The sequence below is a fragment of the Larus michahellis genome, chromosome 5, assembly GCF_964199755.1.
Source record: "Larus michahellis chromosome 5, bLarMic1.1, whole genome shotgun sequence".
NCBI lineage: Eukaryota > Metazoa > Chordata > Aves > Charadriiformes > Laridae > Larus > Larus michahellis.
Window position 1 is genome coordinate 1,032,930 of NC_133900.1, and position 14,867 is coordinate 1,047,796.

The 14,867-nt window shown below is 44.0% G+C and overlaps 1 protein-coding gene across 1 annotated transcript in view; it reads right to left on the bottom strand.

The window, feature by feature from the left end:
• Positions 1-14,445, bottom strand: part of LOC141743494 (A disintegrin and metalloproteinase with thrombospondin motifs 3-like) — a 143,882-nt gene extending 129,437 nt beyond the window's left edge. The window contains exons 1-8 of the mRNA XM_074587762.1: positions 12,743-14,445; positions 12,464-12,605; positions 6,607-8,632; positions 6,360-6,484; positions 3,958-4,101; positions 3,552-3,670; positions 1,769-1,919; positions 1,501-1,644 (exon numbers count right to left, since the gene is read on the bottom strand). The gene's annotated coding sequence lies outside the window, so the exon portion shown is untranslated. The remainder of the gene's footprint in view (positions 1-1,500; positions 1,645-1,768; positions 1,920-3,551; positions 3,671-3,957; positions 4,102-6,359; positions 6,485-6,606; positions 8,633-12,463; positions 12,606-12,742) is intronic.
• Positions 14,446-14,867: the final 422 nt, after the last annotated feature.

The window sequence follows — 14,867 nt, forward strand, 5'->3', positions numbered from 1 at the left end:
TGCATTATCAGGGTGTCCTGACGCACAGAAGGGATGGAACAAGTGCAGTGCCGAGGGGGGGCCCGTCGCCGTAAAACTCCGGAGAGGAAAAGAGCCTCTCTTCCCAACCGAAGGGACTTGAGGAAATGCCTTTAAAACTTCCACGTATTTGAGAGGGCACAGAAAGACATTTTGTTGGAGGAAGCGGTCTACAAGTGAAACGTGGACTCACGCAGGCAAATCTGAAGCTCTCCGGCATTTCAAGACTTCACAATAAGGCAACTGCCAGGGGCGCCTGCGGGATGCTGCCTATGATATGGAGACAACTGCATTTGTAAACGTCCTCTTTAATCCCTCGGCAGATTCCAGCTCTGTTACCGTGCTACCCTGCAGTAGCCCCTTTACAGTTAAGGGGATGAAGCACGTACGCAGGGTGACCGAAATGCCAAACGCAGAGAAAACCCCGCTTGAAAAGCCACACTTCAGCAAACTTTGACTGCTCATACTAACAAATCCAGATGTTACTCCCAGATTTGATCCTTGCTGTGTACACCATCTTTCTGGTACTGTTTTAACTGTGGTTTGCTACTTGGAACTGTGACGTGGTTCATACCGAAGAATGTAGTCTTAAACGAAGACTCTGCATTTTAAGTGGATGCTTCTGTTTGGAAAGCAAAGCTTCAGCAAATAAGGCAAGTGACAGACCGGAGAAGCACTTATCAAACGCCTACATCGATCAGACTGCGGCAGGAAGGAGCGGCACAGCTGAAAACAGCCAAAACACAGAGTAAATGGGAAGCCTCTTTGGGCTGCTTGACATTGTGGTCTGGTCCCGGAGCCAGTTAATAAACCCAAGGGCTGGGAATGCATTATCCAGACTCTGACCCCAGCTAAGTATAATTATTTGAACAATACAAATTGGAAAGACATTTAATCTAAAATAGTTTTGCATGAGATAAAGAAAGATTCATAGTGCATAAAGTATTTGCTTTACAACGAACGGACTTTGCTTTCTCGAAGGCACTGTAATTATCAGCTTCAAGCAGCTTTTTCATTGAGGGATTATGCTATTTAACCTACTCGGCAGCATGCTTCATTCAAACATAAAAATCTAAAGACATTATTATATTTGCCTGCACCTTTATTCCTTCCCGTTCTTCTGCGCATCACTTGAATCAATCCCTTCAAGAGATACCATTTTTTAGGACAGTATGAAATACAATTGAAGAAACCCCTCCATTAACTCGTCATGGTTCAACAAATATATAGATTCGGTACAAAACAGTACTTAAAGAAAATGCAACAAATGTGTTTTTCTAGATAGCCTTAATACATCAAAATTGAGTCAAACAATTGCATAATAAAAAGGCATTGCTTAAAGACTTTAAGACAGCCACTTAAAATACACTCCACTTGAAATGTTTAAAACTGCATTCTGATCTCATTAACTCAATTTCACATCTCTCTAACCCCATTAAATTCAGGGCAGTTATTCTATCAGTATGAAGAGATTGTGCCCACCTTTTTGTTCAGTTGGAGTTTCAAGCTCCAGGCGCCGACGGGTTCATCGCTGGGACCGAGTCATCTTGGAGAGTGGCAGAATCCAGATGAGCAGAAGGCGGGTGTTCTGCCTGGAAAAGCCCCCGTGCAAGTGTCTGCGTTACCCTAGAAGAGACGGAAGACGGGGCTGCGAAAAGCTACAGAGCTGCTCTGTAGAGCTGTACCCCTTTTTCCAAGGCAGTGCCTGAACCACCGACACGACACGCACGGAACCCCTCTGGGCACGCACCTGACCCACAGCTCGCAAAATCTGAGCGGTTCCTCTCTCTCTCATCGCCTTCTATTTCTGCTTCACTGGTGATGCTGCAGGGTTCTGCAATGACACCAGTGTCTGCTCCCGCAGGTCAGCCCTCGCAGCCATTTCTCGGTTCCATGATGTGCTTTTTCAGACACAATAGATAAATACTATATCCTTTAAGAACAGGGCACCCAAGAAATTAAAAATCTGTTCCAGTCTGTCACTATGCTACCAGAGATACAGACAAATGTATGGGAACGTTAGTCCCAGCTGAAAAAAAAATAAATTACTATAACATAGCTACTGTGCAGAAATAATACTGTTTATTAGTAAAAACCTTACAATGAAAGAAACACAACTAATGGAGTGTCCTACAAAAAGGGTCTTCTACCCGATCCTAGATTCGGACAAAATAATGTAGAGCTTTACCTAGCTCCCATTTATATTACTACATCAGGTCAAAGTGAAACCCAAATCAATAACATCTGTAGAGTAGAAGAAAACATGCAGAATGTCACAAAGAAATAAACCATAGCAGGATGCACTGGTACAGATTAAACCTCCCACAGGAAAAGGAAGTCATCGGTCCACACTGGAACAAGAACTCCTCTGGTGCCACCAAGAAATGTATACCCTCAGTACCTCCTCAACAGGCTGCTTGAGTCCACTTTGCGACGGATTTGCGCACTTGGTTGTTTGATTCTGTGCGTATAAACATCTATCGATACTAAAGACAGGCTTTGCTCTAAGTCAGGAGACACGCTGACTTCAAGCTGATGCTCAGAACACCCCCCTCCCAACTCTGTACCAGCAGCTTCCCTCTTGCTTTCCCCCCTTCCCCCCTTGCCTCTGGCACCAAGGGATGTGAAGACAGAGGGCAACATTTAAATACCACTTACTAATTAGCACACACTGTGCAACTGGCTTTGACAAGAGAGCACTGGCTGATAAGGGCCTAATATTTGCTACGGTCTCCCACTGCAAGAAATGGATTATTTGGCTGTTTAAAAAGCTTGGGTTTGTTTTCCTGTTGGTCAAAAGACAACATTTGACACGATCAGTAGGAGCAATCCTTTGGGTTCTGCGTCCTCATCTGCTCACAAAGCACCACCTAAAGCTTTCAGCCTCTCCTGTAGGTCGTTCAAGCGTCAGCTCTTTCTAGGAACCAAACTGGGAGGGTATTCCGAATTTAACACTGCCAACTCTACAGGGGTTGTTTTCTTCAGGAAGGACCGAGTATCCAAATATCCTCACGTAAAAAGATACGAATGTGTGGAATTCAAGAGAAAATCTGCACTGACGTACTCCTTACGAAGAGTGAGGTGTCCCCCGAAGACTCCAGCAACTCAGAGGCGAACATAAGTTGAGTTTTATGATGAGCACTTTGCAAATTGTCACCCAGGAGAAAACACAAGGAAGCAGCAAGAAACAATGATATTCTGCACAGAATGAGCAAATCAGACTTATGGAGAAGTTAAAGATAACTTCCTTATTTAGAAAACAAGAAATGCAGCTTCCATGTTAAATTTTGAATTGAGAAATTGCTCTATCCAACGACCCTACCTGGCAAGTCACTTGAATTTGCAAGTGGATGCCTGGTTCCAAATAGATTAGTTCCCTTTCCGGCTTTTATATTCAGCTCTTTATTCGTCTCCCAGTCACAGTAAATCACCAGATGGATGCCATCAACGTATGCGGTATGTAAAACGTCATAAAACAGAGAAGCAAAAACCTAGCGGATTTTGCAAGGAAGGAGGTGCCAGAAGACTAATACCTGTGTCCAGGGACACGGTTCCAGGACATCAGGAGTTGGTTCCAGGGCCCCGTTCCATCTCCCAATGAGTGCTGCGCAGTGCCAGGGGTACATCACCGCTTCAAATTGCTTATCAGTGGCTGAAAAATGGACAAAGAACCGAAGATTAAGTTTACATATCATCTTGTAACAACACCTTCTAATTTGAGGGGGAAGCAATAGCAATGAGCATTTGAGAATCGTAGCTTTTAGCATAATTAAGGAAGGGACTGGTTTGATTTACAGCTGTATGACTTATTGCCACATCTGGCAATATAGGGCTAGGGAATTTTATGGGGAAGGAAATGCCACTTGATGCTTTTATAATTAAAGCAGACAGTATATAGATAGTTTACACAAAGCAACTATTTTCTTTGGGAACATTTACCTAACAGCTTGTGCCAGGAACAGTAGGGTGACTGCATTCAAAATCACAGTCCAGACTGCTCTGGACCTTCGTTTCTGTGCTTTCCATCATCCTGAACGGTTCACAGCGGAGACCGAGATATGATTTTAAATTCCCACTGCTCACCTGCATGAAATTATTACAGGAAGAAAAGTGGGTTTTGTTAGAAAGAATAACGAGACCAAAGGTTTCTAAGAGCATGTGTCCACGGAGGTTGATTTACTGAAGGAATATGAAATCTTTCACGTATTTGCTAATTGCATCTTACAGCTGGAGGAAGTTATCAACAGAGTGCAGGCTGTACCTCCAGGGGAAGCCAGGCTGACCTGTCCCACTGGGAGCAGCCTGGCTCACAGCACCTTCAAAACTCTGGCCCCAGCGGTATTTGCCAAGCCCTGGAGAACGTAGCCACAAGTTCTTTACAAAACCTAACAGAACATGCCAGGAACCCGCTTGCCGCTACTTCGGCCAGTGACACAAAGCTGAGTTTGCTTCCATCCATGCACAAAGATGAAATTCGTCTCTTGCCATCCAAGCATAAAATGAAATTCTTCTCTTCACTCTGTCCTCTTGAACGAACCAGATGAAACAGAAACATTTTCTGATCATTGCTAATCCAACTAGCCATTTGTTTCTAGGTTTACGAACTGTTGCCTTACTGTCACAGAACGGTTTCTCCTGTAAAAAATAGACTGGGGTCGCTGTGAAGAGTAACACATAATCATGACAAGATAAGCATTTAATTTGGCTTTAAAAAGGCAGAGATACTTAGTTAGAAGGTAGGAATCTAAATGCAAAGATGAAAATAAAAAGTCCATAGAAAAATACAAACTGAGACAAAGACAGCTGGTATTTCCCAAATACTGAAAATACCAAAAGTAAATATATTCAAAATGTCTGAGCAGCCTCTACAGCAAAATCTATGATTCTTGGGCAGGATTTTCTTAAGCCTTCAATATTTGACTTTATTTATATTCCACCAAAACACAGACATTGTGTCAGCAAATCAAAAGAGATTAGAAAAGGCAGAACCAGCTTAGGTGCTCCTGTACCGATAGCTGAAGACTCTGAAATACGGGCTGCTTTTCTCAGGGTCTGCTTATGGCAATACCAGACTAGTGCAAGGTTGGACTATAAATGGCAATAGTGGACCTTCTTCATTCTCATTCATGTGGCAAAGGCCTGCTCGCTCTTAGGGATATATTATATTGGGTTTAGCCACAACTTAATCCAGAGTGAACGGAACGTTTAATGAAAAACTCATGCCATTCAAATTGGATGTCTCTCAAAAGAATTCACGATACTGTCACAATTTCCACTAACTAAGCAGCTCTGAACTTTGAAGAATAGAAGGGTTGTATACGCAAGACCGCGTGAGGTTACAAGATGTGAGGCTCTGAGGGCAGCGCAGGGAGGCTGGCAATGCTGGTGCTATTTCTGTAAAGGATGACAGTGTTCCTGGTTTGCGATGATTCGCTCTCCCGACTAACTGAAAGTTCACTGGCGATCGCACACAAACCCTCGGAGCTCTGCGTTAACGCACTAGGTGACTCGGATAAGAGACAAACCTTTCTGTCAATTCCGATTTTACACCACCAAAGAATGGATTCCAGCCGACTGCCACCACACACTATGTTTTGGGGTGCTCCCCCCCGCATTGGGATGATTACTTCAGAAATCCCTTCATTAGCTCTGCAAAACTAGATCAGATGCTGCTCATAAAAAATTCAAGAGAACACCACTTTGAGCAATTCCCACCCCCTTTTTCCCCATTGCTGCACTCCTGGTTTCTGGTAAGACACCAATAGCCGAATCTGATGGCCTCAATCCAGTAAACTTCAGCAAGTTCTGGATCTTTTTCTAATTGGCTGACCTCCTCCACCCCCCCGAGGTCAATTTTACTACGCATGCACTGGTAATGAGTAGCCACAAAGCCCAGGAAGGCAGCCCCCACTCTTACTGTCCCAGACACGACTTAAATGTTCTGCAGTATAACATGGCAAAGGGCTTTCTCTCCCAAGGTAATATGTCCCTGTGCCCCTTCTAAAGCACCTGTAAGCAAATTTCACATGTCCCACCCCTAACTCCCATCCCACTAACACCACAAAATCACTTACATAAACAATTTGTATCCTTGATTAACACAAACTCAGAAACTGCCAAGCTGAATCACGTAACTTACGTTCCTAGTCCTCTACCAACATTACCTGCTGCTAAAATTAAGCACTGTATACTCCAGAGGAAGACGACAGCCACCCTTCAACACACGTACCGCAGAAGTCACTTAGCCATTCCCTACAGCGAGACCGAGCTGTCCCCCACGCCCCAGTGTTACACACACGGTTAGCAAGCATCAAAACATGTAACCCACTAGAAAACCTAACCTCAGCACTTCCTTTAATCATCTGATGCTTAAGTCAGCTCCTGAACATCTCACAGAAGTTTAGTCAGCATCTGTCCAAAGCCCGTTGCCCTTTTTCTCTGTCAGGTATGTCTTTGTTCTCATCACCTACAAAAGGATGGAAGAACCAAAAAGTAAGTATTGATCACTTTATACATAATCACGTGCATCCCATCTAGTACTTACCCTTCCAGACTAGGTAGGTAACCTCTGGGTTACCCTTTCCCCACCTGCTCTCCGGCTGCATCCCAGGAATAAGGCACAGTGGCAGCCTCTTCAGATTCCATCGGGTTTTTGGTTTGGTAGCTCCTTCTGTCCCTCTCGCTCCTCTTGGCCACGCTCTGGAGCTGAGCATAGACCTCAGCTGCAGCGATCGTCTCGGAGCCTGGGTGGTCTCAGCGTTAAACACAGCCAGGGACAGAGCTGGGCGAGGAGACAGGGAAACATTATTTCTCCATTAATACATTAATGACCGTCCCAATTGCTATTTCACTCCCAGTCTGATAGGGGCAACAGAGCTGCCACCTCCCTTCTTCCGCTGTAACAATCCTGTCATCAGCCTTCAATTTTCACAGCTCCTGAAATGCGTTATTGCTCTGTAAAAATCAAGCGTGCTCCTGCTACTCTTATCTGGTAATTATCATCAACTGTGGAAAAATACCAATTTGTGGAAAAATATTATGCTACCTAAGTATAAATGTATCTAAGAAGGTGTTTTTCTAAGGTTTCCCTTCAGAATCAAACAATTTAAAAAAGTCACAGGCAGGAAGGATGAGAAAGCCCTTGGGGAGCTGATCAGCTGAGGCAGGGCCAAGACCTTCAGCAGTTTAAGATTAGAACTTCCCAATGTAAAGGAAGGCTGTATGATATTCTGAAATTGAGTGCTCCTTACTGGAATTCCTTTTCCCAGGAGGCTAATTTCTGCCTGCTGCTCTTTTTTTATACCACTGCTTTCTTTCAGCAGGTTTAACCACTCTCCTACAGAAAGTCAGGACAAAACTCTGAAGGATTTCTAACTCTAAAGACACGGACAAAATCAGAAATACCAATAAATAACTAATGTGACAAGCATTTTTTTTTAAAAAAAAGAGATTACTTGTTCTGACTTAGCTGAGGTAAGAGATTAATCTTGTTAGATTTCGAGGATTCTTCCCCATACCGCCTTTCAAAACAAAAGCAGACACAGGAGGGGGTCTGACTCAGGAGCAGCCCGTGCTGATAACAGAGAGAAGTACTGTAACAGTAGGGATCACAGATAAGCACCATTTCTAGCATTTTTACTGCTGTAAAGTTATTGTTTCCCAATCCGTGTGTCTCCCTTCCCACTCCTTTCCTGCAGCCTCATTATCCTTGTGCTTCCTCCATCAGCTCCCACACTCTTCCTCCCCTTGCTCTCCAGCCACTTCTCCCAGGTTTGTCCGTTCTCTCTTCTCCGCTTCCAACCTCTTTTACCAACTTTCTCCCATTAGACTATTCCCCTCCCAGCCTCTGTCCCCTGAAGTGAAACGCAATCCCCGGTCCGGACCTGGAGATCAATCTCCCAGGCGCAGGGTACGTGGGTGACGTGGCAGCCTGGCAGGAGCACGGTTCCGCTCAGAGATGACGTTGCCCAGAGAAAGCAGTGTGGCAGTGCTCCTGCTTGCTTTGCTTCCCTCCGCCTTATCTAAAGGGGAACGTGCAGCAGGGAAGTGTCAGCAGATGGAAACGACACACACGTCGGCAGCATGTTAAAGGAGACGATGAAAAAGAGAAGAAGGGAACGTTGGCTTCTGAGTTAAGAGGGACAACGGCCGGCATTCTCACACCCCTGCTTCAACGGGAGAAATCAATTCCTGGGACAGCAAGGTAGAAGGGAACGTGGGTAAAAGGGGAAATCATCCACCTAAAATAAAAGATTAACTGAGTGCTTGTGCAAATAAAGCTATTATAACACGCACAGATGCTGTCACAGAGAAGATAAAGGAAATCCAAGAGCTACCCCAAACCAGTGATTGCCAGTGGCAGGCTCCCGCTCCATTGCAGCCAAGCACCCGGGCTCCCTGCCTGGCCCAGGGAATGATGGCAGGACAGGGATCACCACCTACGCATGGCTTCACTCCGGGTCTCTTCAGAAAGACACTAGGAGCGGTACCGTGAGCTTGTATCCTGCAGAGGACCATCAGCCTTCCCTTCCCGTGGTGAGAACGACATCCTGAAATCCCGCAGTGGAAGGTTTTGCTCTCCGATTCCATCTTCTTCGTTTCCTTATATTTCAGCCTACAAAAAAATAAAACCTGGTCCATGTATTAGAACTCGCACAATTTTTGAACACTGGTGTCTCTCAGAGGCACAGTAGTTTATTTCAGCTTGCTGAGCACAGCTTTGTCCTTAAACCCCAGTCCATGGACTAAGGTGAGGACGTACCCAAAACGGCTCACTCTGGGCCCTTCAGAGTATTTGTTTAAGTCAAGAAACTACTTGGCGGTTGTTTTGTAAATGGAAAAAAAAAAAAAAGCCATCTACAGTTTTCTCCCCCTCATTCCTACACCTGGCAATTCTCCTTCTGACTCCATCCCTTGGATGCTGCCGCTGCCCGCCACGGCACAGCACCACTACCGCTCAGAAACCGCCTGCTAGAGAGTGGCTGTCGGTTATAAGCAAGGAAAACGTACTCAATTCCATGTCTGGTTTGGGGAATCTGTCTTTGTCTGTTTTCACCCATTACAAAATTTTCTCCAACAAAAATATCTACTTGTGTGTTTTCTATTAAAATTAGTTGTATGTTTCTCCAACGCAAAACGTAATGAAGTCAGTCAAAAGCATGAGCCAATGAATAGTCTCCAGCACGTTCATCTTTTTCCTTTATGGAATTAGTTAAAATAATTATACTTACTGATTCCTTAAAATCTTTTTCTAATAAACGGACTAATCCTGGTGCAATGCATTTCAGTTTACAATCCTGTAAAATGTCGTCTTTTTTCCATTTTGGAAGAATTAAGAATAGGCAATGTGTTTAAGTACAGAAAAATGAATAAAAAAGTATTAGAAGAAACAGCAAAACATGGATGCACGCAGCAGTTTTCTTGCCAATCTTTGTAGGGTGATTCTATTAAAACTGGTAACTGATCACACACTATCTGTATATGCTGCCTTTTAACAAAGTTAAGTGCATTTTACTACAAATGCTACAGTCTCCAGTGACCTGCTGCGATACAAATCAGACCTATAGCTGCTGGCCATGGGCCAGGTAAACTCAAACCATGTGACAAGGCCTCTTCTGCATTTTATTGCTTCTTTTTTTTACCCCAGGTTTATCTAAGAAAAAATGCTTTGCACATCTCCCAAGTACAGCTCACTTTAGTGGAAGAAATGTGGTTTTTCACCAGCATAGTTCACCAAAAAAGGTCATTTTAAAATTAAGAATTATTTTATTATTCTATATTATTCGTATATTGAATGTATTATATGTAATTTGATGAACCATGATTAACGTTATGATTATGTTTAATTGGTGAACTGGAATTATGCACAAGAGTTAAGATGAGTGAAAAGTTCAACGTTATTGCATTTTTGACAGCTGTCTCTCCATAAACCAGTACAACAGTAAATACAACAGGAATCGGTACATGTGTTAAGACACTCAGCTGGTCTAAATCAACACAAATTCATTGACTTTAATGGAGTGATGCTAATATATATTATTTGTGTGATAGTTTCTACTATTTGAGAAGAAATTATCGTTGCATTATTGTTCCAGGTCTTTTATATCCTCGTAACCCAATAGTTTTCACCCTGGCATTATGTATTTTAATGTGGCATTTCTCCAGCATTTTCCACTTTGCTTGTGAGAAGGACACGACTGAAATCTCACCGCAACGGAGAATGAATTAGTGCTAGAATGCATCTTGACTCCAGCACAGGCTGAGATACGTATCCGTGCTTGGAAGACATCAGCCTTGGCAGCTCCCGTGACACTCGGTGCTGTTCCCGAGCTGATGGAGCGAGAGGGCACACAACCGGCAGTGCAAATGCTTTATTTAAACATCAGCACTGGACTCTTAAAAATAATCTTAAAAGTTCCATTACTACTTTTACCTTGTCTTTCACCTGGTGTTGGATAAAAACCAAAAAGTAAATGGCCAAATTTAATGCTACAGAAGACTTTTGTGTGGCCTTAATCCCAGAGAAAGAGAGTGGCAATCATCTGCGGGGCCACCGTGCGATCCCTTTCCTAGGCAGCAGTAAAGGCCTGACAATACAAGGACGCTTTCTCCAGCCCTACACTGAACACCTCCATCAAACACCAGACGTCATCCTTTTTCCTGCTGACCTACGGAGTCAGCATTGGTGGGACACAGGCAGGAGAGCAGAAATTCCAGAGGCAGGGGATGGCGGATAAATGACAGACGCTCTTGCAGGCAGATCTCAGCTGTGTGGTAAGACCGTTGTGGTGAGTGCAGGCATTTGCAATCTAGCCACAAAAAGCCAGTCAAAAGACCACAAGACCAAGAGGTGTTGACTCAAGAGGAACTGCTGTCTGGACTGGCAGATGGCAGTCTAGAAACTGGAATTAGCATTTGTTTTCAAAAAATCCTCATTGTATCTCACTTCCTACTTGTGTGTTTTGAGCATTATAAATACAGTTAGCATTATAATTTCAACATCACTGTTGGAGGCTTGGCAAAGAAACTGAACAAATAGGGTGGACAAGTTTAAGTTTTGTGAAACTCAGCACTTAAAAAACCTTACAGGAGACAGGGCAACCAACCATCACAACTGTCTGGGGACTCACTGAAAGCAATTAGCTTGGCTCGTTGAAAAAAATTCTTTCATTCCTGCCGGGTCCCACAGCATTTTTGACAGCATCATACGGTCAGCATTGCTGAAGAGTACTCAAAAAATCTAGTAACTGTCTCAAAGAACACGGCACTGCTCGTGAGCCCTCGTCCACCCCTCCTCAAATAATTGGTGATGGTTACAGAACTGGAGGGCGGCTGATCCCATTAGAGTCGGTAGCTGCCGCTTTCTCAGAAGTCTTTCCACGAAATAAGAGGGCACAGAGAAGGCAGAGTAAGCAGGAATATTACCCTCCAGGAGAAGATTTCCCTGCAAGAGCCGCCACACTGCTCCAAAGACTCCTGTAGAAATCTCGACAGGAGATCTGAAATAAGTTCAGAAGATTTCAACAGGCTCTACCTACGACAAGAGGAATATGGGACATTGGGAGTTTTATCTCCTTGTGATTTTAAGCCTTGCCACAACTGCTCCTGAAAGCTTGTTTACAATTAATAGAAAACAGATGGAAATTTCCTCAAAAGCAGTGAGCACCTTCCTCTGAAAGCGACTGGTGGTATTAGGGGACTGGTCTGTAGATCCTATAGTGGAGGGGCAGGGCTCTCAACAAAAAACCCAACCAACAAAACAGAGTTCTTACTGGCAAGGCTGACGACAAAGTCCTTGCCAGTGCTGCCTCACATCCTCCCTGCTCCTTCACAGTGCTCCAAGTGAGCAGACTCGCTGCCATGCCCCGCAGGGAGCCTCCTCCCCTCAGAAGGACAGATGAATCCAGAACAAAGCTGCGTGGCAGCTGGAACAAAATGGGAGCCAGAACTAACCAACTCAGGACAACGTGGGCTTTACCATAGGAATTATGAAGCCATGAGTAAGTGAGGAGAACTTCCCTTGGCGTCTGCGTTTCTTCCTGTTCAGCCAGACAGCTGAGCTATGACCGTCAGAAGCAGCACTGAAATGAGCGCTGCCACAAAGAGAAGACAACCGTCTTCTGATTTGTACCATAACGTATGCAACGGTGATTATGAAATCTTTTAACTCCAAGGACTTTAACTTTTACCAGTTTCAGGTGGATTTTGGCAACCAGAGAGATCTGTACATTGAGAAGCCTGATTGGTCATCCCAAAGAAAACTACTCAGACTTTAAAAAGCAATACTGGTTTTCTTCCAATTCAAGGGCTCCTGAAATCCCAAATACCATATGACACCCAACAATTCTTTTACTAACAGCAGGTGGTTTCATGTTGCCTTTAATATCACTAATAAACACCTGACCCAAAGCAACTTGTGACCTCGTCCCAGGCAGAGCAAGGCTACCTCATGCTTAGAAACACCATCTCCCAGGGCAGCAGCCCGAAGATCTTCATGTGATGAGTCGTCTTCCTTTGTGCAGCTTCTGCTTTTCACATTCCACCGGTTCTGCAGTGACCTCGCTGCCACTTCAGGAACTGGTTATGATCTAAGAAGAATTTGGAAATGTATACCAATTAAAATCGCATTATTAAAAACTTCATGACTTATTATTTCTGAATTAGCATTATGTAAACTTACACAAAAGAACTCATTAAAACCCCCTTAAATTTTAACAATGATTACCTTTTGATATCTCTTCTTCAAAAAAACCTTTATTCAATCGGCAACCATTAAAGTATCTGTCCTTAAGGTTTCTTCCTATTCCATTTCCTGACAAGTTCGAAGGCGGGATGAGAAGATGCTTCGAATCTCCTCATAAAATTTGAAAGAAAATCTGCAGTAATTCCTAAAATTAATTATATTACACTATATACCACCTTCCTTTTGTTCACACTGTCAAGCAGCATATGCTGAAAACTCAGTATGAAGTAAAAGCATTCAAGGCCCACCCATGGAAAGTGCATTAAGAAATAAATTAAGAAATAAATGGACAAACACAAACTGTCTGAGCAACAACAAGGTTCCAAATGCGCCCCAAACACTGACCCCACCAACTTGAGCGAGAGGAGCATTAGGTGGAGGGCGAGAGCTTTGGGAATCCCACCCATCTCGCTCTAGCACGACATACACATTCCGCAGGAGAAGCATATAACGGTCGCCTATCCAAACAAGAATAAAAGCATGAATTCCGTATTACAAGGCCTGAAGGAAAGAGCTTCCTAAGTCTGAAAAGAAAGGAATAGAAAGTAAACTTGGTTAAGCAAATTGGAAAGAGGGGTGGATTTTTGTTTGTTGGTAATTGGCATAATTTTTAAATGAAGGAATATGGAGAATATTAACATTTATACCTGGATCTACGCTGAAAGTATTTTTGTAATTTTAGAGCCAAAAATATCCTCCTGCCAAAACCTGTAAAATGCTTTTTAGAAAAAGGAAAAGTAAAAAAAAAAAAAAAAAAAAGCACCTTCTAACTGGAATTCACAATTCTCGTGGGTAGGTGATCATCAGCTCCAATTAGTCCCTGGCAGAGGATACTGAGCAAGACTGATAGGCTCAGTGCATCCAAAAATGTTTAGTCTAGACTAAACCACGCTGGAATTCTCCGCAGACCAGACCTCAGCCTCCTGGATCTGGGACAGCCATCGGCACTGGCTGCAAACGCCGCTGCCGGCATCCCCTTCCAGGCTGCGCTCCCACCTCTCCCTCTCAACTCCCATTGCCATTCTCCCCCCAGCTCCCTGGGCAACGCAGCAAAACCTGGGCACTGTGGCAAGGACTTTTAAAGCCGGTTAATGAATGTAGGTAATTCTCCCAACCCCCCCAAATCATCTGTATAGTAAGTATGTGAGCCAAGCCCAAAATAATAAAACCAGAAAAACATGTTCATTTGCTACACGGCAGCCAGAACCGACTGCTGCCAAAAAGAGAGGAGTCTGGAGCTGCTCTTTATAAAATTTTGTCAGCATAATTAATTCTGAAATATGCTCTGAAATTGTGGAACACGGCCCATATGTCACGGCTCCTCTTGCATATTTAATGTCTTATTGAGAGGGTCTGAATATAAAACCTCAGTCCTTTCATCTACAAGCCCAGCTTTCCTGCGCAAAGGATTCTGCCAGTAGCAAAGAATTTCCTCCTTTCTCCAACTCATTGCACAGGGGAGGCTCTTCAAGAGAAAAGACGGTCGCTGACTGAAGAGCTCCTTTGTCCCCATCCTTGCAGCGAGGCACCTGGAGGACACCGTGGGGCAGTGCCACCCCTGCTTTCCCTCGCTTCCTATCTCGGCGAAAGGTTCTGCCCCCTACCCTCATCCCTACCTGCAGCAGCAATGAGATAACGCTGGGGTGTTATTTTTCTTTCTTTATCCGAGGAATTGGCCACTGGCGCGAGCGCCGTGCTTCCGTTTGAGCCAGGGAGCTGCACCCACTCCATTCCACCTGCAAAGCAAAAATGTGACTATCAAAGGGGAATATGTGGTAGCCTTTATCCACACGTATTGCTTGAATTGCACCTCTTCTCTGGGAGAGTTCAGACACAACTGCAAGTTTTCCAGCGCGTTTTCTCATGATTCCAAGTCCAATTTAATGATCACCAGAGAAGTTCGGTTTGAGTCAGGCCCAGACCTGAAATCCATGGCAGAAGCCCATCACCAGCAAGCTTTCATAAAAGAAACACCTCCGTTTACTTATTCCTCGTACTTGATTCTTGCCACCAGGCATGTAAATTTAAGGAATGAAAGAAACAGAAACATAAATAATTAGATGATCTTGTGACCCATCCCCTGCGTTTTCATTACTGGAGGGCCATC